The 23,288-nt window shown below is 36.1% G+C and overlaps 1 long non-coding RNA gene across 2 annotated transcripts in view; it reads right to left on the bottom strand.

Annotated features, from left to right (window-relative positions):
- The window catches only part of LOC121037810 (uncharacterized), a 231,814-nt gene that overhangs the window by 18,557 nt on the left and 189,969 nt on the right, over positions 1-23,288 (bottom strand). The window contains exon 1 of one of the 2 annotated variants that reach the window (XR_005794001.1): positions 3,936-4,134. The exons of the other annotated variant lie outside the window; for it this stretch is intronic. This is a non-coding gene — a long non-coding RNA (uncharacterized LOC121037810). Of the gene's footprint in view, positions 1-3,935; positions 4,135-23,288 lie in introns of those variants that run through there. 2 annotated transcript variants of the gene reach the window in all.

Below are 23,288 nucleotides of genomic sequence, written 5' to 3' on the forward strand. Positions count from 1 at the left end.
ATCTATAAAGAACTCACCAAACTCCACACCTGAAAAACAAATAACCCAGTAAAGAAATGGGCAGAAGACATGAATAGACACTTTTCTAAAGAAGACATCCAGATGGCCAACAGGCACTCAATGTCACTCCTTATCAGGGAAATACAAATCAAAACCACACTGAGATATCACCTCATGCAGGTCAGAGTGGTTAAAATGAACAAATCAGGAGACTACAGATGCTGGAGAGAATGTGGAGAAACGGGAACCCTCTTACACTGTTGGTGGGAATGCAAACTGGTGCAGCCGCTCTGGAAAACAGTGTGGAGGTTCCTCAAAAAATTAAAAATTGATCTACCCTATGACCCAGCAATAGCACTGCTTGGAATTTGTCCAAGGGATACAGGAGTGCTGATGCATAGGGGCATCGTTCCCCAATGCTTATAGCAGCACTTTCAACAATAGCCAAATTATGGAAAGAGCCTAAATGTCCATCAACTGACGAATGGATAAAGAAGATGTGGTTTATATATACAATGGAATACTACTTGGCAATGAGGAAGAATGAAATCTGGCCATTTGTAGCAACGTGGATGGAACTGGAGAGTGTTATGCTAAGTGAAATAAGTCATACAGAGAAAGACAGATATCATATATTTTCACTCATATGTGGATCCTGAGAAACCTAACAGAAGTCCATGGGGGAGAGGTGGGGGGGGGGGGGAGAAGTTACAGAGAGGGAAGGAGGCAAACCATAAGAGACTCTTAAATAATGAGAACAAACAGGTTGATGGAGGGTGGGAGGGAGGGGAAAGTGGGTGATGGGCATTGAGGCGGGCACTTGTTGGGATGAGCACTGGGTGTTGTATGGAAACCATTTTGACAATAAATTATATTTAATATAAAAAATTTAAAAAATGAAGGTAATGATCCTATTAAGAATACCTAGAAACTCAATTTTCTCCCCAAATGTGTATATTAAGGAACCATATATATTAGCAATTATCACAAATCCTTTATAGCATGACATAGTGTTTGTAAAAAGTATTTTGTACCCTTAGCAATGTTATTTTAAGAATTTGGCACAAACAGGGGCGCCTGGGTGGCGCAGTCGGTTGGGTGTCCGACTTCAGCCAGGTCACGATCTCGCGGTCCGTGAGTTCGAGCCCCGCGTCGGGCTCTGGGCTGATGGTTCAGAGCCTGGAGCCTGTTTCCGATTCTGTGTCTCCCTCTCTCTCTGCCCCTCCCCCGTTCATGCTCTGTCTCTCTCTGTCCCAAAAATAAATAAACGTTGAAAAAAAAAATTAAAAAAAAAAAAAAAGAATTTGGCACAACATTCTGATATTGAGAACTAGCAGCCATGACACATTTGTAAATGCTTTATATAAAGAGAAATCTTCCCATATTTAGGATGTGATAGTCTCAGAGCCCCCCAAATTTCTCTGAGCTCATGATGAACCATTCTTCATCTCTCCTCCTTGGAGAGGCCTTGTAGGTTCTGTTGAAACAGACAAAACTTTCTTGCTACTGCATAATAAACAGGCTAATCCCCCACCCAGTAAACATTCTTTGGAAAGAAAACAGCTGGTGTATGAAAGAGAAGCTTGCTCACACATTTCAAGATAACTTCCGATTAGATTTATCCTTAGATTATTCCAACCCACAATGTTTCTGGCTTGAATATAAAACATATTGAGTGTTTCAGGAAGGAATATTTGTTTCTGAATACCAGGCTCTGTGTTCAGCCTAGCAGAAAGGTCTCTTATCTTTCTGGGCTCCCACAGGCTTGTGGAATAAAAGTGAGTTGTGCATCGTTGGTTTGCTGTGGGCCCCAAAACCATATCGAACTGCATGTGTCATGCTCTTCATTCAACAGATGGAAAATATTGCCTTACAGCTCAGTGCCAGGAAGAGAGGCTCATTGGGAGAGGTGAATAGGAGCCCAGAGAGGCGTACAGGCTGTGTGCATTCCAGTGAGGGGTTAATGGTCAAGGAAAGTCGAAGTTCACTGAGGCAAGACAGAGAGAAATGGCCAAGCTGCCTTTGTGATTGATGATCAGTAGAATGCAAAGGAAGAAGAGAAAGTCAGACAAAAAGACATTTTAGTATGGAACACAAGCATTAATAGTAACTATCACAACCAACTCTGATGATGATTTATAGTGTGGCTCTTGGGCAAATCCACCCATCTGGAGTTGTTAATAATATGCAAACCATGAAAACATTCTCCAAAATAAAAGCGTACATTACAACCACAAAAGTTATTTTGGAATTTTGCTTCTTCTTTCAGTATTTTATGTCCTCACTTGATATCTGAAGTCATCCATCTATATCCAGTTGCACAGTGCCATGTGGAATTGAAGTTTAATCATGAGTCCCACCAAGCAGAATGATCTGTCCACTTCTTATTAACTTCAACGTTGATTGGCTTGTATCTCTTTCTTAAGCTACCCTTTAATGTGGCTGCTTTTATATTTTCTGATTTTAGTTTCCTGCTTTAGTATCACATGTTGTATCAGCCCTCCCCAAATTGAGAAGTGCAGACCTAATGAAATGATTTGTTTGATACCTTACAAATCCAGATAATGGAGGTCAAAAAACCTACTTCACTCCATTGAGGAAACTACAGGCTTTGCACAGGGAGAGGAAAGTGTAATTTACTCAGTTCATGAAGATTCATTCCTATTTCTATATGACCTTCATGTTAAAGCATGAAGGACAGAGTGCAGGAGAGGTAACATCAAATTCAAGTGGTTGCCTGAAATTCCTGAGTACGCTAATATAACTCCCAGAAGATGTGCATGTTTTCTTTTAGTAGAATAGCTTTGTCCACATTGAATGCGTTTTGTAACAAGTCAGAAGGTAGATGAATGATGAATAGATGATGATGACAGATAAATAATAGGTGGAATATCTTTTGCCTCATCATGCTGTAAGTTAACGTTTAGTAAGTGCTTACTATGTATTAGATACTTTACGTTTATATTTACCTCTCTTCATCCCTATTTAACTCTATAAATTCCTTTCTTGGCTACATATTCTTTGATACAGAAATGGAGACACAGTTTCAAAGTCGCATAGTCACTATGTGGCAGAGCTGGAGGACCCATTCAAGCAGAGGCCAAAAGCCGTGTGCTAAACTGCTCTTGCAGGGAAATGGATCAAATTATTAATTTAAAGCCAATCACATCAAAGGCTTGTGAGATGGGGCAAGAAAGACCTTCCCCCACTTCCAACATGAAGGATATATATTGTTGTGCCCCTACAGTGCTCAGAAGCTCAACAGAATTGTCACTGACAACCTGTGGCACAAAGACTAAGACAGAACATTGTACCACCACTCTGGGTTTACATACCCCTGCAAGAACTACCCAATTTAAACCACCCAGTTTAATCTTCCCCCTTCAGCATTATGGTCTTTTACTTTCTTGTGGTTTGTTAGTTGCTCATGTGCAATAATTTGCCTCATCATAGTCAATGTGAACACTTAATGTTACACAATAAGTGATTTCAGTCAAACTCTGATAAGTTTATACAGAGAATAAGACTGGTCCCATGTTGTGATCACTAATTATTTTATTTTAGATTTGAAAACAATTTAAAATATATTCATAACTAGAATCCTTGAAAGAAATTTGAATTTGCCTTTGGCACACTAAGCCATTAAGATATTCCACCATTTGGTACAAAAATGTGCGCTTAAGCAGTATGCTGACACTTTTTTTACAGCAACCACTGAAAACAAAATAAATGAGCATTGCCGGTCATGCTGGCAAGAGTCTCCATCATGTTACTTCAAGTAACAGATGATTTTGTATCCGAATCTGTATGGTTAGAAGGAAAACAGTAATCACCAACATGGGACCAGGTCTCACAGAAAACTCAAAGCTATAGAACCATAATACACGGGGGAAAAACAAGTAGAAGGATTAAATCAGAATTTAAAGTGTCTTCACCTTAGCTGGAGAACTCTTCTTGCTGCCAACAGCAGGGAATTTCTGATGTCAGCTGTTTTACCAACGGCAGATTGTCTCTGCCTTCACCTCGTCTGCTTCTGTCCTGAATGTCATGCAGCAACTCAAATGCAAATTCCTTTACTCTTTTGGTATATCCATCTAGCTCCAGGTTACTTCCATATTTCATAAGTATATCGTTTCTTCGGCTTTGTGTTATAGATGAAAAATAAAAGTATTATAAACTCATGTTTATTTCTGAAATAAACTGGCTCTCAATTTCTGACAAGCAACAGGAGGGAATTGGCTTTTAAGAATGCATTAAGGAGGTGCCTGGGTGGCTCAGTCAGTTGAGGGTCCAACTGTTGATTTCGGCTCAGGTCATGATTCCAGGGTGGTGGAATTAAGCCCCACATTGGCTCCACACTGAGCATGGAACCTGCTGAAGATTCTCTCTCTCTTTCTCTCTCTCTCTCCCTCTGTGTCTCTCTCCCCCTCTCATGCTCTCTCTGTCTGTCAAAATAGATAAATTAATTAATTAATTAATTAATAATAATGATTAGAGTAACATGCATTTAGGAGATAACAAATCACCTGGAGGCAGGCAACTGCAGGGGGGCTAATTCAAAGTTTTGAGCACAACTTGGCCCTTGCATTGTGTCATTGTAACTCTCTGTTTTTCTCAGTTGTTTAAAGTGTGAAGTCTTGCACAACAAACCACAAAACAGAAAAAAAGATGAAAGGTAGCTTAAGAGTTAGGTACTGAAACCTCAGTGAGTGGTATTTCAGAATATTACATAGGAATGCCAATAATTGACATGCTTCCTACTTAGGCAGATGTTATTTTCTTAGCTGAGTTTTGAAAAGTGGAGTCCCATGTTTGGAGAGCTGATTTATGAAAGGGTATCAAATTCCAAATCTCTTTTATTCATTTGCAGGAAACCTCCTTATCAAAAAATACTATATCAAAAGTTAGACAAAAATGATTCCCTATTTTTTTCTTAGAAATATTTAACCTGAAAACCATTACTCTGTTTTTAAATCAGTTTTAAAATTAACTTTCAAGGTTTGAAAAAAGGTTGCCATCTGCTTGGATGTCTGGAAGCAGGAATGTGGGTGAAGAAAGAGAGAAATTCCATGATGTAAATATAGCCAAATATTTCATTTATTAACATTATTCCTTCTATCTGTTTTTTTGGCTGAGAATATCTAAATATCTGACACTGCACTCTATTTGCTACCCCTTTAGAGGATAGAGCTGTAGGATTGAAATGGGACAATAATTCTGTTGGTCAAAATTTGTTGCCTAGATCCCATATGTATAATACTGGATGTATTATTTTTTCAAAATAATAAGCTTTATAGTCTAATGGAGGAAAATACTCGGGGCGCCTGGGTGGCCAGTCAGTTAAGCATCCGACTTCAGCTCAGGTCATGATTTCACAGTCCGTGAGTTCGAGCCCGCCGTCGGGCTCTGTGCTGACAGCTCAGAGCCTGGAGCCTGCTTTGGATTCTACGTCTCCCTCTCTCTCTGACCCTCCCCCATTTATGCTCTGTCTCTCTCTGTCTCAAAAAGAAATAAACATTAAAAAAAAATTTTAAAAAGAAAATAATATGCATAAAGGAAATAAACTATAGTATGAAAAATGGAGCATATTCAAGTTAAGTGTAAATACATAAACATTAATATATGTTATTGATGAAAAATCATCATATATTTCCAGAGTGGAGCTTACCATGAGGCTAAGATTCTCTCACAGGCAATCTTTTCCTGACTTCCTCTCAGTAGAGTTTACCTCCCAACATATTCAAACACACATGAGCACATGCACACACACACACACACACACACACACACACACACACACACCTTTGTGCATAACTACAACTCCTATTTCTATTTTGAATTGCTTCACTTAGAGAACTTTTCCAAATGGCTCATTTGGGGCGCCTGAGTAGCTGAGTCATCTAAGCATCCAACTTTGGCTCAAGTCATGATCTCGCAGTTTGTGGGGTTCTGTGCTGACAGCTAAGAGCCTGGAGCCTGCTTCAGATTTTGTGTCTCCCTCTCTGCCTGCCCCTCCCCCTGCCCGCATTCTCTCTCTCTCTCTCTCTCTCTCTCTCTCTCTCTCTCAAAAATAAAGAAAACATTAAAAAAACTATTTTAAAATATAAATCATTTGAGGGAGAAATTAGCAAATAAATTCACTGTGATAGTAGCAGTAAACATGAAATTTTTTAATTTATGGAAAATTTATTTGTAATCTCAAAGAAATGTCAGTTGACTCTTTTATACTCTGTTGTAAATTATAGCAGGACCTTACCTACAGTTTTTTTTTTAAGTTTATTTATTTAGAGAGCACATGAGTGGGGTAGAGACTGAGAGAGAGGGGAGACAGAGAATCCCAAGCAGGCTCTGTGCTGTTAGCACAGAGCCCAATGCAGGGCTCGAACTCACAAACCGTGAGATCATGACCTGAGCCAAAACCAAGAGTCAGATGCTTAACAGACTGAGCCACCCAGGCGCCCCAGGACTTTACCTACAATTTTTGATAGAGTATACCTGAGTCTGAAAAGAGGAAAGTGAGACTGGGGTGCTAAGATATACTCACAGTGATTAGATATATTTGATAACATTTTTCAGAAGAAAATAAGAATAAACAATGATTCTGCCATTTTTGTTTTGTTTTATTTGTTTTGTTTTGTTTTCACTTCTCATAGTCATATCTTTGCCCTTACATAATGCTTTTTCTATAGTGTCTCCTTTCTCTTTACCCCTCAGGACACACACAAATATATGTATATGTAATATACAGGTATATGTGTATATATTTATATAGATATACATAGGAGTATGTATGTATATGTATATTTATACACACATACATATTTTTTTCAAATATATATAATTAAGTTAAAAATAAAAATCAGTCTGAACATCTAAAACTATATGTCAAATCCATGTTTTCAAGAGGTAGTTAAATAACAAAGTTAAGGACAATGCATTATCAGCCTGTGTTTTTACATTGACAATATCCCTTTACTTGCCTGCTGTTAATCCTTTCTGATTTTTTTTAAGACTGAAAACCTTGTGTGTGGTGTTTGTATGTGTGCATAAATAGAAGTCTAAAAGTTAGCAAATCAGTACATGTATATGAATAATTATTGAAACTCATTGTGGAATTTAAGAAACAAATGATCATAGGGAAATAAGAGAGAAAAAAACAATAAACAGGTTCTTAACATCAGAAAAACTGATGGTTACCAGAAGGGAGGTGGAAGCATGGGTTAAACGGGTGATTGGGGATTAAGGAGGGCAATTGTGATGAGCACTGTGTGTTGTATGAAGTGTTGAATCACTTAATTATACACTTGAAACTGATATTACACTGTATGTTACTTAGCTGGAATTTAAATAAAAAAAGAAAAAAATAATAGCTAACAATTAGAACGTTTCATCTACAATGAGGATAGTGATAATTAGAATTAATTACTATAAATTAGAAAGTATGGGCACCAAGACTATTCCTTATTTTCCTCTGTCTATTTATCTAAAGAAATCAACACAGACATAGCGTCAAACAAAACTACATAATCAGAGGGAGAATGAGGGATAAAAGTCCACACTAGCAAACCAAAAGCAAGACCCACTGTTGTGTTTATATGATGCTAAGTGCTTCATTCACATCCCAGATCTCTAGGTCCCCATCTTCCTTCTGCCAATCTCTTTGCCTAGAACAACATTAATAAGTTCTGGTACACAAATCTGACATTGACAGTAGGCTCAATATATTTCACCTCCTAAAGTGCATATGAAAAGTAATTGGTTTGGGCACACTTTCTTCAAGACTTTCCATATTATATGTTAACATTAGAGTAACCTAGAATTACTGTAAAGTCTATGTGACAAAGGCATTGCTTTCTGAGAAAAAATGCAGACAATAACCAATATAAAATGAAAGCACTGGAGGCAGAGGTGGCTTGAACTACTTCTGATGAAAAGGAAATTACACATTGTAAAATCTTGCAATCAGTGATTAAACTGTAATTTAATTTAGAAAATGAATGGCTTGAGTTTTCAGTTACCTTCTTCCTTGTATAAATAGAATCAGCATTATATCTGATTCAAAAAGCAATAACAATGATATTGATAGCAAACAGGATGCCAAAAAATTAATTAATAAAAACTCTTTTAAAATGGTTTTTAGATCTTCTAAGAATTACTATTAAAGAAAATAATGTTGATGGTGAGACATAACTTAGGAAGAAAGACAAATTATTTGATAAAACATCGAGATAAAAGTAGGAACTAAAGAAAGTGTTACTATTAAATCTGTAAGATATAAAATATTGGCATACTTGACCATATCCATATTATTAAGAGCATTCTTTCACTTTTTATGAAGTGAACATTGTGAAGGCACATTGCTTAGATCAGTGATTCTCAAAGTGTGATCTCCAGACCAAGAGCTTCAACATCCTTTGGGAATTTGTTAGAAATGACAGTTCCTAGACCCCAGCCAGGCCCACTCTAGGGTAAGGCCCAGCAATCAGTATTTTAACCCTCAAGGCGATTCTCACTCAACAATAATTTAATCCATTGGTTTACAAAAAGCCACAAAGGAAATTAAATTATTATTTTCAAATTGTAAAAGAACACTAAGAAGAGGAAGTTATATTACAAAAAAAAATAATTTGTAAGCATATTTTCCAAAAGAGTTCAAATGTGAATAGAAACTGTGTTAAATAAAAATGGTGCCTTGAAACTAATATTATACTATAAGTTAACTAACTAGAATTTAAATAAAAATTTGAAACATTAAAAAAAGAACATGAACTTTTCCAAACTGTATAACTGAAACATGAAAAAACATAAATCTTACAATTAATAGTATGCTGTCAAAAAATGAATTATATTTCCTATATAAGAAAATATTTTTAAAAAATAAAGAAATTTCTTCATGTTGATCAATGTCCAACTTTTATCTCCATATTTGCTTAAATTTGAAGAAGAGATGTAATAATGACACAAAAAATGTAAAATAAGGGGCTTCTGGGTGGCTCAGTTGGTTAAACGTACAACTCTTGGTTTTGGCTCAGGTCATGATCTCACAGTTTGTGCCTCTAGCCCTGCATTGGGCTCTGTGCTGTTAGCTTGGGATTCTCTGTCCCTCTCTCTATGCCCCTCCCCTGCTCATGCTCTCTCTCTCTCTCTCTCTCTCCCTCTCAAAAATAAATAAACTTAAAGAAAAAAGAATGTCAAATAAGATAAAAATTATGTGGTGAATAATGGATCCCTCACAACTTTGATATCAGTTGGAAAAATCAATTATTTGCTATTCTCCATACGGTGATAACATTGGTTATTCTTACATGATGGTAATGGTTTCTAATAGGAACCATGATATGTAAAGAAGTGTAAAATATTCCAGTTTATGCCAATTTGATACCAATATGTTTAAAATCAATCATTAAGGTATCAATCAGTCAATAAATAAACACACTGTCTTAATTTCAGAGCATTTTGCATTATGTGTAAAGCACTTTTTCATACATTTTCGTACATTATTGCTCCAGTAACACACAGATTATATCAAAATATATCTTTATACCAGATCAATTTTATAGAAATAATGAACTATAAAAAATGCAGAATAGCAGATTAGTGAAAAATGGCACTGCATCTAAGACAATAATGTGGCTGTGATGCCTGGGTGGCTCAGTCAGTTGAGTGTCCAATTTCGGCTCAGGTCATGATCTTGCATTCGTGGGTTTAAGCCCCGCGTTGGGCTCTGCTCTGACAGCTGGGAGCCTGGATCCTGCCTCAGATTCTGTGTCTCTGTCTCTCTGCCCCTCCCTCCCTGGCACTCTGTCTCTCTCTTTCTGTAAAAAATAAATAAACATTAAAAAACTTAAAAAAAAGAAAAGAATGTGGCAAATATGAAAAAATATGTAGAAGGTAATGCTATGTTTCAGGGAGGGTCAGGTCTATAAACTGCTTTTTTTCTGTTCTTTTTTTTTTCTACTCTTCATATTGGATGATCTGCAATTACACTCAGGGATATTGTCCAGAGTATAATTTTTTGACAACAGGAAAAAATTATTGTAACCGTATTACTAATTTTATGTGACCTACATCCTTCATGAGAAGAATTCTGAATGAAGCTTTAATGCTTATGAATACTTTTAGTTCCATGGCCTATTTGTTATCCCTAGGAGGTGGGTATTTAATCTGTCAAACATTTGTAAAACACCAAAAGCAGTACGGCCTTTGACCTGGGTCACTAAAATTGAACCCCATTCTAGTGACTTTTTGATTTCACCCAGCAGGTCCCATACATATGTACCATGCTTTAAGAAGCATTCAGGCAGAGTATGATCTTTGACTTCTGGCCACCTGTGTCCCATACTTTTTGTGTGAAAGAAATAAATGACAGGCATGGAGATTAAGTCCAGCTCTCCTTTTTTTATTCAGGTGTATTGCCAGCTGAGATGAATGACCACCAGGTGCCTTAATTTATAATATTTTTTTTACTGTTATAACTTGTAGCAATGCATGTGTTACTGAAAAATTATCTTAACATTCTCTGTCACAAGTGGGTTCTATTCTTTAGTAAGCAAGGATATCAATCTGATAAAAAAAATTGAACATATTGCATGCACACATACATATGCATCCTTAATTACTGCGTGTGTTTTCCATATTAATGTCATCATCATTGTCTTCAAATCCAGAATCTTTGACATTTTGAAATGATTTCCATGAGCTTACAAGAGGGTTTTATATATTACAATTCCAGAACCTATCCTGGGGATAACATTTGGAGATTTTGTTGTTAGCAAATTTCATTTTAACAGTTCTAAAAAGTTCTATGAGAATCAACCACATATATTGGGACCTCACTAATAAAGAATAAAATTGAAATTATTCTTTACTTTCCTGTCACTCTAACCCACTTCGTCAAGAGATAATTATTGAACCTCTACCACATAGCAAGACCTTGCCTTTTCACAGTTGGAAAATATAAAGATGAGTGTCTTCCTTCTGAGACTCCGATAAAGGAGATAAAACAGAGGCACAAATAACTATAACATAGGAGAGACTGCCCAGGTTCCCAACATAAGCAATGGTTTATGAGGGCTTGCCTAAGAAAGATGAGGAGAAGCTTCGTGGAAGACGTGGCATTTATCCTAAGATTTGGACGACATATAGGATTTCAACAAATACAGGTAAGAGAGAAAATAACCCAAGCAGAAGTGAATAGGGTGATCCATTAAACAGAGGGAAAAAAACAAAACAAAACAAAACAAAACAGGGCCTGTTAAGGAAATGCCAATTCTGTATTGAGTTGATAATAAGATAAGCAAAGAAAAGTAGTGAGACTTAAGTAGGAAAACATGGAGGGAGCTGTATTAGGGAGGATACTAAATGCCATGCTATCTCTGAGTGATTTATTTGCTTAGCATAATATTCTCTAGGTCCATCCACATTGTTGAATCACCAAACTGTATACCTGAAACTAGTATTATACTGTATGTTAACTGTAATTTGAATAAAAACTTTAAAAAAATAAATGCCATGCTAAGGAATTTTATAGCAATAAAGATTTGAGAGTCATCAGATTTTTTTAATCAAGGCACTAAATGTTGACAAGAGATTTTGAAAATTAGATTGGACCAGTAGAAAAGATGACTGTTGGATTCATATAGAGCTGATTTCTATTTCCAAATATTTTTTTAAAATTTTTTTACTGTTTATATATTTTTGAGAGAGACAGAGACAGAATGTGAGTGGGTTAGGGGCAGAGAGAGAGGGAGACACAGAATCCGAAGCAGGCTTCAGGCTCTGAGCTGTTAGCACAGAGCCCGACGTGGGACTCGAACTCACGAGCTGTGAGATCATGACCAAAGTTGGTGGCTCAACCGACTGAGCCACCCAGGCGCCCCTCTATTTCCAAATCTTAAACCTCTTAGTGATACGAATAAACATTCTTCTTGTGCTTCAGTTCCCTCACCTCGAACAATTAGCAAGAACTACTTTTCTATCAGGGTCCCTGTGAGAACTTATTCAAGTAACACGTGCAATACATCCTATCTGGGCTACAGTAGGTGAAAAAAACCTTGGCCTTTCTCTGTTGCTCAATGGTTTAATAAATGGGGAAGTAAAGACTGGAAGTAAGAAAATAAAATGTAAATATGAACCAACTGCTAACAGAATATTCATATTTTACTTTTAATATAAAAATGTTGATATATTTTGGTAGAAAATATGTTTTCAGCATAGATTTATCTACATGTTTATAATACATACAGTTGAATAATATTCAGCTGGTCTAATTTACCCTACCATATTTCAACATCATGGATGAAAAGTTGAAACTGATGGTTTAATTTCAAGTCATACACCTTAATCACATAGATAATGTGCTCTAATATTTGGTTATATAAGTCGAGAGAACCTGCTCACCAATTACTTGGCTTTAAGTCTCTGAATTTACTTTAGACACAGACTGTTCTACTTTGGCAACATTCTAAACTGTGCTTTAATCTTAAAAAAAAAAATTACCCCCCATACTCGCACACACATAAAAGTAAGATAGTATTTTACATAATCTTTACTGTACATACATATGAAAAAGCATGGCCAATTAAATCAATTTGTTAATTTAACAGACTGTTAAATCAGTTTGTTAATTTGTTGTTGAATGTTACAACACAATCCCCAACCCAAATATGAACAATTTGAAACATGTACATAACTTTTTTTTCTAACTCTCAGCTCAAGGAATACATAAAAAAATAAAAAAATAAAAGTCAAGATGGGTCACCGTAAATGACTAAATGTCTCCCGTCAGCAGCATCTGATTTAGCATCTCATTTAAAGCATCCCTCACCAAATATCCTCTTTAGTGAATTGCACTGCCTTTTTTTTTAATTTTTTTTTTAAGAATTGCACTGCCTTTTTTAAACATTAAGTCATTAATAAATAATATGACTTTAGATTCTACTGATTTGGCTCTGTTTGCAGAGGCCACCAACTCTGTTAGAACATCATCTGGAGTTCATTATGGGAGGATGATGGGTGCTGAGATAAAAACAAAGTTAAATAAATAAAATTAATAAAATCTAAAACACGTCCTGCACGTTGCCAAATCTGACTCTCAAATTTTGCCTTCTTAAACCTGTCCCCTACCCATAATCCTCTTTGCCGTGTTCATATCTCCTCTCGTGAGTGTCCAAGATTGTTAAATGAAGCTAGCAAGGGCCTGAGGCTAGAAGCTGACCGAAGAAGACCAGGGGTGAGAAGAACAGGGGTGAGAAGGCAAGGGACACTGCCGAGGGACTGCAGGGCTGCAGAGGGAGAGAGCCTCTGCACACACATGTTACACTTCCTGCTGGAGAAACATGGCCTCGCCTGGGCCCTCAAAGTAATGGCTCTCACATTTGAGCTCTATATGCAAGCATTGCTGAACTGTGCAGTGTCAGGAATACCTGGCGCGTCTCTGCTCACTCTAAACAAGTCTTATTTCCAGACTTGGAGATTTGCGTTTGGGATTATTCCTATATTAAAAAAAAAAAAATCCCAGGCGCTCATTTCTGAGTGGCCAACATGCCCTTACAAATTTGCAAGAACAGATATTTTACTCTAAGGAATTAGGTGATGCAACTTTCACCAGGAAAAAATTATGCAGTATGAATCCCAGATCTAAATATATTCTAGAAATATAACAATCCAAGTAGGTGCATACTCATAAAACCACATTTTACTGAAAATAGATGGACAAAGCATGACAATGGGGGAGGTTATATCCAGTTTTGAATTTCCTTCCTTTTACTTGTCACCTTCCTTCCCACCCTTCACACCTTTTCTTTGTTCTTCTTTTCTAATGACTGAGAATGGGAACTGCTACATGTACCACTAAATTTAAATTGGAGGAAACTAGACTAAGTTCGGACAAAATTTGGTCTACGTCCTTGATGCAGTCTTGACCTCTTAGACACTGGCAATGATTTTCAGTGACACATGCGTAGAGGCCAGAGTTCTAGACAGCACTGCAAAATCAGAGAGATTTATGTCCATTATCCGGAAATCATGATTTTACTCCTTGTGTAAGGATTCAAGTTGCCCAAATTTGAGAATCATTGGTTTAGTAATCAGGAAAGGAAACAAGAATCAGTGAAAGCTGGTGCAGTTCTGTGCTCAGTCACTTGCTGGCTGTGGGACCTTAGGTTAAATTCCTTAAACTCGGTTTCTTCCCCCATAAAATGGATAGGGTTGTTGTGGAAACTTCAGAAGTCAATACAAAGTGCTCACTCTTTAGTTCGTAGTTAATGGTAACTATTCTTATTAATACTTTCGTACCACTTGACCACAACCACTTCATTACCTAGCTAGGGGATTTGCTAGGTAAATAACAAGCTGACAAAAAAAAATTTAAAAAATATTATTTCAGACAGACTCTAAAGGTTAGCTTTGAAAAATAAATAACAATGGCCTCCAAAGGGCTCATACAGATTTTTGAGGCTGATATAAAATATATTCAAGAAGACAGCTGAATCAAACTCTGTTTAAGGCAATGTGGTGTATATACTATGGGAGAAGTGATCTTGCAACCAGATAGAACTAGGCTTACACAGAATTCAGAAGTTTACTTAATTTCTCTGATTCTCATCTTTATCATCTGTAAAATGGGGATAACAGTACCCATTTCACTTAGTTTTCTGAGGAAAAATGAAATGCAAAATATGTAAAAATGATAACACTATCATTTATTATTTATTATAATAGGGATTGTACTAAGTGGCTTATATGTTTTACCTCAGCCCTGCATATCACAATAACCCAATGAGGTGAATGCTGTTATTTTCCTACTCTACTTGTGGGAAAATAGAGACACAGAAGAATTAAGTATCTTTATTAAGGACAGCGACCTTTCAAGCGCAGAGATATGGATATAAGTCTAGTTCACTGAGCTCTGAAGCCCAAATTATATTCCATAAATATAGAAAGGAAAATAAAAAAATATGAAGCACCTACTAAGTAAACATTGAACAACACATAGGATCTGGAAATTTCCGTGTGATAATCTTCCATTTTTTTAATTTTCTCATTTATTTCACTTATAAACAAAAATAAAATTTTAATCTTTAAAATGAGAACTGGGCATAAATGGACACCCAGTTAGCAATGATAAAAAATTACCATATGAATACAAGATTGTTAGAAGCACCAACTCTAAACTTTCAATGTAAATCTCTCCTATTTTTTTTTAACGTTTATGTATTTTTGAAAGAGAGAGAGGGTGAGAGAGAGAGTGCAAGCTGGGGAGGGGCAGAGAATGAGGGAGACAGAGGATCCAAAGCAGGCTCTGCATTGACAGCAGAGAACCTGATGGAGGCTCAAACTCACAGACCTTGAGATTGTGACCTGAGCTGAAGTTGGACACTTAACCAACTGATCCTCCCAGACATCCCCCTCCTCCTACTTTTATTTATTTATTTATTTATTTTTTTAATGTTTATTTATATTTGAGAGAGACAGACAGACAGGGTGTGAGCTGGGGAGGGGCAGAGAGAGAGGGAAACACAGAATCTGAAGCAGGCTTCAGGCTCTGAGCCATCAGCACAGAACAGATGTGGGGCTCAAACTCACAGACAGTGAGATCATGACCTGAGCCCAAGTTGGACGCTTAACAGACTGAGCCACCCAGGCACACTGCCCTCCTCCTACTTTTAAAGAAAGTACACAAGAATGCTAAATATTAGTCCAGATAGTTATTTTTTTAATATTACAATATACCTTAATAGATAAAGTAATGTAACTCATTACTAAATTAAACATTAATTAAATAAATTAAAATTAAATAAACAAAATCCCCTTTATTAATAGAGAGAAAAAGGTAATTATTTTTAAAATGAAAAGTAATTCCATTTACACTTATCTATTCACATTTTTTAAGCTACATTCTGTTTGGATTTTTTTTCAGCCTTACTGAGGCATAACTGACAAAATTGTAAGATATTTTAAATGTATAATATGATGATTTGATATACATATATGTTGTGAGAGAATTCCTACAGTTTGATTAACACATCCATCACCTCACATATTTATCTTTAGGGGTGGGGAGGATGAGAACATTTAAACTCTACTCTCTTAACAAATTTCAAATATGCAAGTATATTTACCATGTATAATTATCAAGTATAATTACCATGTTATACATTAGATCCTTAGACCTGATCCATCTTAAAAACTAAAGGTTTTTACCATTTTACCAACCATTCTTGATTTCTCCCATTTCACCCTTCAGGTCTTGGACACCACTTTCCTACTACATTTCTAGGAGTTTAACTTTCCCTATACTTTATCTCAAAATCCTTTACTCTCACATAAGATTTAATGAGAAGCAAAAAAAAAAAAAGTCTACATAATAGGAAGGAAATATGAACTTGACCACTCTTTGGGTATATGCTCTGACTTCTCTATGTTTAATGTTAGCAAATGGAATATTGAGATGTTAAAGATGTAATGAACATGTTTTCTATTTAAGGGAAAATCAGAGAAACTGAGGCTGAGAAGGCCTATCCAAAGAAGATGCCATGGCTGTAGCATGTCAATGCAAATTAATTTACCGGAATTCTGTATTATATCTCACTCTCGAGTCCTTAGTTCATGGTATGATATGGTGAAAATATATCTTTCACCTGTGTCACAGCTTTCCTAGCTGACAGCCATACCCTGGACCTTTGTAACTTCATTAAGCTGATAAATGTCACCTAGGAGACCTCTTGAGATATAATTCTGGTATACATTGTCCACATGGGATATCTGGACATTCATAATAAGCATGCTTTTTCATAACTATATCCAGGCTTAGTTTGACTTACACTTGTCATTGATCAGTGTATATCTTAGAGAAAGTATATTATGTTGATACCAACACTTATTATGTATTTGTTAAATTATTAAGGCTATAATGAGAAAATAAAATTTGACAAAACATACTATTAATAGCTCACTGTAAAAAAAAAGCTGAGAAATCTTTGTGAAATACCTTCAAAATGTGTGCTTCTAAATAAAAAGAAAAATTTTAGCAAGAATTTTTATCATCTTATTTATAGTAATAGTGTGTACCAAATAAATTTCTACGCATTTTTTTTTTTTTTGCAGTTACAAAGGAGTATTTAGATGCTTTCATGACAAGAGGTGCAGTTCTGGGTGCTATGGAGAATACTTTAAAAAATGACACAGTCCGGTGTGGGATATGGAGCATGATAAAAAGTAATCATTGTCAGACCAGTTAGGATAAATAACTAGGAGGAAAGAGATTAAATCCAGATGGGGTTGGGAAAAGCTTCCGAATGGAGATGGCGTTTGAACCAGTTTTTAATGGATGGGCATTCTTTTTTGATTACGTTCTTATATACATCTATGTCGTACAACTGATTAAACATTATTGTACTTTGTATTAGTTAATATATAGGAACTGTGCTTTCAGCATTCCCAACTCTGCCTAGTTTAGTCAGCTTCACTTTGTGAGGTAAGCTGTATAATGGAATTTATATCTTTCTCTTTGCTGACCAGAATCAACAGATATTCACAGATGGCTCAGACTTGCCTCTCTGAAGAAACAATAACATCTTCTGTTAAGTGAATATTAAGGGCTACTACCAGTGTCTGATTAAAAAAAAATCTATTTAACATCACAACTAAATATTAACTGATTAATACTTATGTTACAATAATGACTATTTAAATTTTAAAATTAAAATTTCATATTTATTGAATTCCTTGAATGAATTGGAAATTAACTTGGTAGTATAATTTTACATGTATATCTTATTAAATTAGTAGTTAAGATCATAGCCCAATTCCTACCATAAGGTAGGCACCTGATCATTACCCGTCAGATAAATTTAAAAGTTACTTAATTCCAGGGGCACCTGAGTGGCTCTGTTGGTTAAGCGTCCAAATTCAGCTCAGGTAATGATTTCGTGGTTTGTGAGTTCAAGCCCCACGTTGGGCTCTGTGCTGACAGCTCAGAGCATGGAGCCTGTTTTGGATTCTGTGTGTGTGTGTGTGTGTGTGTGTGTCTCTGCCCCTCCCCTACTCACACTCTGTCTTTCTCAAAAATAAGTAAACATTAAACAATTTTTTTAATTACATAATTCCGTATTTATTTAGACTCTTCTTGGAGCCCTTTTCTTCACACATTTTGCCATCATCCAAAGAAGCATGCATAAGAGGACTTGAGTAAAAATCTCCTCCATGAGTATCATTGTATTGATCAGATTTATGGATGAAAGCGATGGAAGTGTCAGCATGATCCCTGATCTTCCCCCTCTAACAAGTCTTGATATTCACTGAAATCCAGAAGAGAAAAGCAGGAATATGTGGATGGGAGACGAATGTGATCTTGAAAATGCTGAATATGAGATCCGATGACAATATGAAATAATTATCTGAAATTTATGGGAAGATCTGTGCTGGAGATACTCATTTAGATGTTATCAATGTGCTCATGAAAACTGAAGCAGAGGCGGAGACTGAAAATTCTGAAGTATGCAGGGTAAGAAGAGAGGAGATCATCAGGAGAGAGCCAGGGTTGTCTAACACAGGAAACTGGTACCGTGTGTTTGTCAGTGCAACTCAGGTCCTGCTCTTTTGCTGCAGTTTATTGGCCACTAGTGTGGGAGTTAGAGGGGCTTTATTAAAGCTGCTGACTTTAATGTCCCCCTCAGCTTGACTAAACTGCGCATAAGCAAACAAAACCACCTGCCTGGAGGCAGCACAGCCTTCCACGGGAATAGAAGCTCTTGAACTCAAGACCTTCTGTACCTTACTCTATACTTTTTCATCTGGCTATTCATTTGTATCTTGTATACTAAACCAGTAACATTTTTTTTTAAATTAAAGAGTCCACCACAACTTAAACTATCATAATCTATATTAAATATCTGTGCATATCTAAATATGTGGGCTTTTGTCTGCATCTGCTTTAAACTGTGCTTCTCTTTCAAAGATCTGGAAAAGAGTTTATATTTAGTTAATTCTCGTCTCATTTTCCACATTAAAAATGCTTAGATGTATCCATAGTAAAGGACTGTGGTGAGGATAAAATGGGATAATGTATGTAAAAACATTTTTTTTAATTCTAAGCTTTAAGCTTTGTGTGTTTTTGTATGTTGCCTGTGTGTGACTGGAGGAAGTTTTTCTCTTCCCAGATCTTCCTGGAATATATCAAATTACCACCATCACACATCCAGGAGCTTGAGCAAACTAAAGCAGCAATATAAAAAGGGATACAAAAAGGAATACAAAAAGGTAATGCAGCTCAAAAAACAAAATATGGAGACACTTTCATTACAGAATATGTGATAAAAGCAAATACGCTAAGAAGACACCTCTGTTGGAAGAAAAAACTCTTTTTGTCTTGTGCATGCTTCAGACACAGGACCCAGAATGGCCTCTCTGCCACTTCTACCCTCATGTATCATCTACAGTGGAGCTAAATGGACTGAATAACAACTTCAGGCTGGTAAGAGGGGAACCAGTGCAGTCCCAAAGGAATGAAGCACAGCAGTTAAAAAGAGGTGAGACGGGGGCGCCTAAGTGGTTCAGTGGGTTAAGCATGGGACTCTTGGTTTCAGCTCAGATCACGATCCCACCGTTCATGTGTTCAAGACCTGGGTCGGGCTGTGTGCTGACAGTGTGGAGCCTGCTTGGGATTCTCTCTCTCCCGCTCTCCCTCTGCCCCTACCCAGCTTGTGCTGTCTGTCTCTCAAAATAAATAAACTTAAAAAAAAAAAGGCAAGAGGAGAGGATGTGTCTAAAAGAGTGAAGCGTGGTTTCCTTCCTCTAAGGAGAAGAGTGGTCAGAAAGACTGAGTATGAGAACAGAGATTAAAGGCCCCACACTTTTGAAAGAAGCTAGGAGATACATTGAAAAAATACATGAGCAAACTTCAGACGCCACTCATGATAGATGTCATTTAGGTTCAAAAGATCCAACTGGGTTTCTGTGAGTTTGTTAAATTATCTCCATATTACTAATTCGATGGTTAATCCTCATCATCCTCTTAGGTGACATCCCATTAGTTTTTGGCACCACTGTTTACTCCCTCCTTCTTGAAACAGCCTTTACCTCTGGACCATCATCCTCTCAGGATCCTTGTCTACCTCACCAGCTGCTCCTTAGGAGTCCTTTTTTGACATCATGCATCCCCTTAACCTCACTTCTGGTTTCAATTGCACACACTGGCTTTTTGGTTTATTATGGAGCTGATGACAAGTGGTACTACCATAAAATAATAGACAAAACCCTAACACAAATTGCATATTTTTGCTAAGTAATATTGAAATGACATTGAGCGTTGTAATATGTTTCACAGATTCAAAAGAAATGTGAAGAAGGAGTATGACAAGTTACTCATTACTAATCACATGCTTTTTTAGGTGTGTTGGATTCAAAATACCTGCATTGGAGCAGTCAGCATTACGTTCAGCTGTACTCTGCAATGTATGTAAAGCACACTGTCATCAGTTATACCAAACTAACGTTGGCAGTTTTAACTTTCTGCTTTTATACCTTTGTTTTCCTTAATTTTTAATTTTTAGTTATATCAGTGTTAAAAGCATAAGAAATATTTGTACCTAACTTTATGTTTTTCTAAATTAAAAAAGAAGAAAAAAATTATATAAGGTGATGCTGGTGTTACATAATCTTTTGTTTTTAAATAATCTTCTATTTTAAAAATACTGTATAGAAAAACAGGTATTCAAATTAGTTCATATGATAGGGATGAAAATTCCTATAGGTGGTGATAATTTAAAAACTGATTTCTATATAATAGCATATGAACTCTGATGAATAAGCCAATACTTTTGATTTTAGTATTATACTTTGAGTTAAAATTTTCAATAGTTGGCATCATATGAAAAGTTTTCCTTATCATTATTATGAGTCACAGAAATAAATATGTCAAAAATCTGCAAACAGAAAAAACATGCTTTCTGGATTTTGTAATCTGATGTTGTTGCAAAATGTCAGAAGTTCTAAGATTACTCCTAGTAGTGGTTTTGTTACAAATATACGATATAAAGAGAGTGGGCCATTTGGTCAAAACTTTATTATCTACCACTTTCAGGCTCTTTTATAAAGTGTTACAAATAGATTGAATCTGCTAACAAGGCAAACACCATTGATTTTGTAGGTATAATTTGAGGGTGACAAACTGGTGGCAAACTCAGAAGCTTTGCTAATTGAACTGGGATGGACGTGCCGTTGCAGTCACTTTAAGGGAGATCTCAGTGGGGTAACAGGGTTCTTACTTGGAACTCTGAGGCTAACTTCTTGAGCTGTTCTATTGATTGCCTTTTCTGTACTTCTACACTGATCAAGTACCTTATATTATTTGTATAAATGTTTGTTTTATCCAAGAGCATCTACATCATGTAACATAGTGGATATCCTTAAATCTTATATAATGCCCAGCATAATGCCTTACACAGGCACTTGAGAAGTATTTTCAACAATCACTTCATGAATTTTAGTTGTTTTATGTTAACATCTATATTAAGTATATACACTTTTTCATAGCTTTTAGAATACAAAGAAGAAAAGAAGTTATTTTTATGATTGACAGGGATTGTCCTGCCAATTTGTTTGTACTCACCAGGCCAGAAGGAGAAGAAAGGACTTAACTATGATCATATCTCAGTTACATACATGATTAGCGTACACAATTCTGTATGATGGCAACAATGATCTATCTGAGCTGTCCTAGTGTTGAGGTTCCTACAATTTATCCTGCTTGTTTGTCCTTAGGCACTCTTGGGAAACTGACCCTCAATGAAGATCTTCAATTCCCACTTCTATATCTATCCAGCTAAAAATTTTTACCTTGATCCAGCATTTTGATGATGAATTCAGCTTTATTAACTTTATATTTCATGCTGTGTTATTTTTGCTTTCCTAATTAAAAATTTTTATTTTCTGTACCTGCTGTTGTTATCAACTGGAAAATTCCTCACGAACTTTCACAGCCTTCTGATTGGAGACCTTTTTTCTCCTTTGAAACAGATCCTTGTGTTTTCATCCCTTACACATAGACCTGTTTAGGAGCTTCCAGAGCCTCTGTTATGTCCTCACTCCCAACATTGCTTTGATTGGAGATTAAAGAGGAAGCAAAGCCAACTGTTCTAAACTCTCATCTCCATCCATCTGGGCATTTTAAAATTAGCATATTAACCCATCCCAGTAACTATTAAGAGTTTAGCATTTTATAATCGGTGAAGCATCTGACTCTTGGTTTCGGCTCAGGTCATGATCTCAACATGTGAGTTCGAGCCCCGCCTCAGGCTCTGTGTTGACAGCAGGGAGCCTGCTTGGGATTCTCTGTCTCCATCTCTGTCCCTCCCCGCCTCTCTGTTTCTCTCAAAAATAATTTAAAAAACATTAAAAAAACAGTTGAGCATTTTATAACTATTGTAACTGTTCCAGCAAAATAAAATCATGAAGTGCAACAAGTGAAAACTCTTCTACAATACAGAAATAATTGTCTTGTGTCTGTAATCTAAAGTTTTCAGTGGTATAAATATTATCTTAACTCCAAGAATATATTAATTTAAAATGTATCACAGAATGAGCTATAATAATAACATTGTAAAGGACAGATATCTTGAGTGACTAACAAACCCATTGAAATGTTTTCAGCATTATTACCATGAAAATTTTACTTCTTATAGTTATGAAGACACTCCCACAAAATGAATGAATAGTCTGTGCTCCATAATAAGCTACTTATCAAAAAACAATTACTTTTCTCACTTTCATAGTTGATAAAAATCTTATTCAACACACATTTTCTGGACAATTCTTTCACTGTATCATTAGTAATCATCGTTCCTGATTTCCTTTCTTTGATTCAGATGAAGCACTAAAAGAAAGGCTACAAACTCAGAAATTGCTTTATAACAGGCAACATGACTTGGGTTCTACAACTTTTTCCATGAGACAGGAAGCAATTGAATGTCTCCATAGCTTTATTGAAAGTTTTTATAAGTCTAGACAAAAACCTACACAGAAACTGCCTGTTACCCTGTAACTACAGAACAAATGTGCGCAGAATGACTCTCCATGGAGAGTCAATAAATCCAATTAGACTCCTGATCTCTAGGAGTAGACCATTTATTTGTAACTTAGTTACAATTCCAAATATTTTTAGGTCTTGATTTAAACTTCACGAAAGTGAAGATTTCATACTAGTAAAAAAAATAAAACTCTGTATTATTACTTCATTTTGTATTTTAATCCACGTGTAACACTTCATTGTAAATTCACATTTTGATGTT

The sequence above is a fragment of the Herpailurus yagouaroundi genome, unplaced genomic scaffold (assembly GCF_014898765.1).
Source record: "Herpailurus yagouaroundi ecotype Mexico unplaced genomic scaffold, PumYag 164, whole genome shotgun sequence".
In the NCBI taxonomy this organism is placed as follows: domain Eukaryota; kingdom Metazoa; phylum Chordata; class Mammalia; order Carnivora; family Felidae; genus Herpailurus; species Herpailurus yagouaroundi.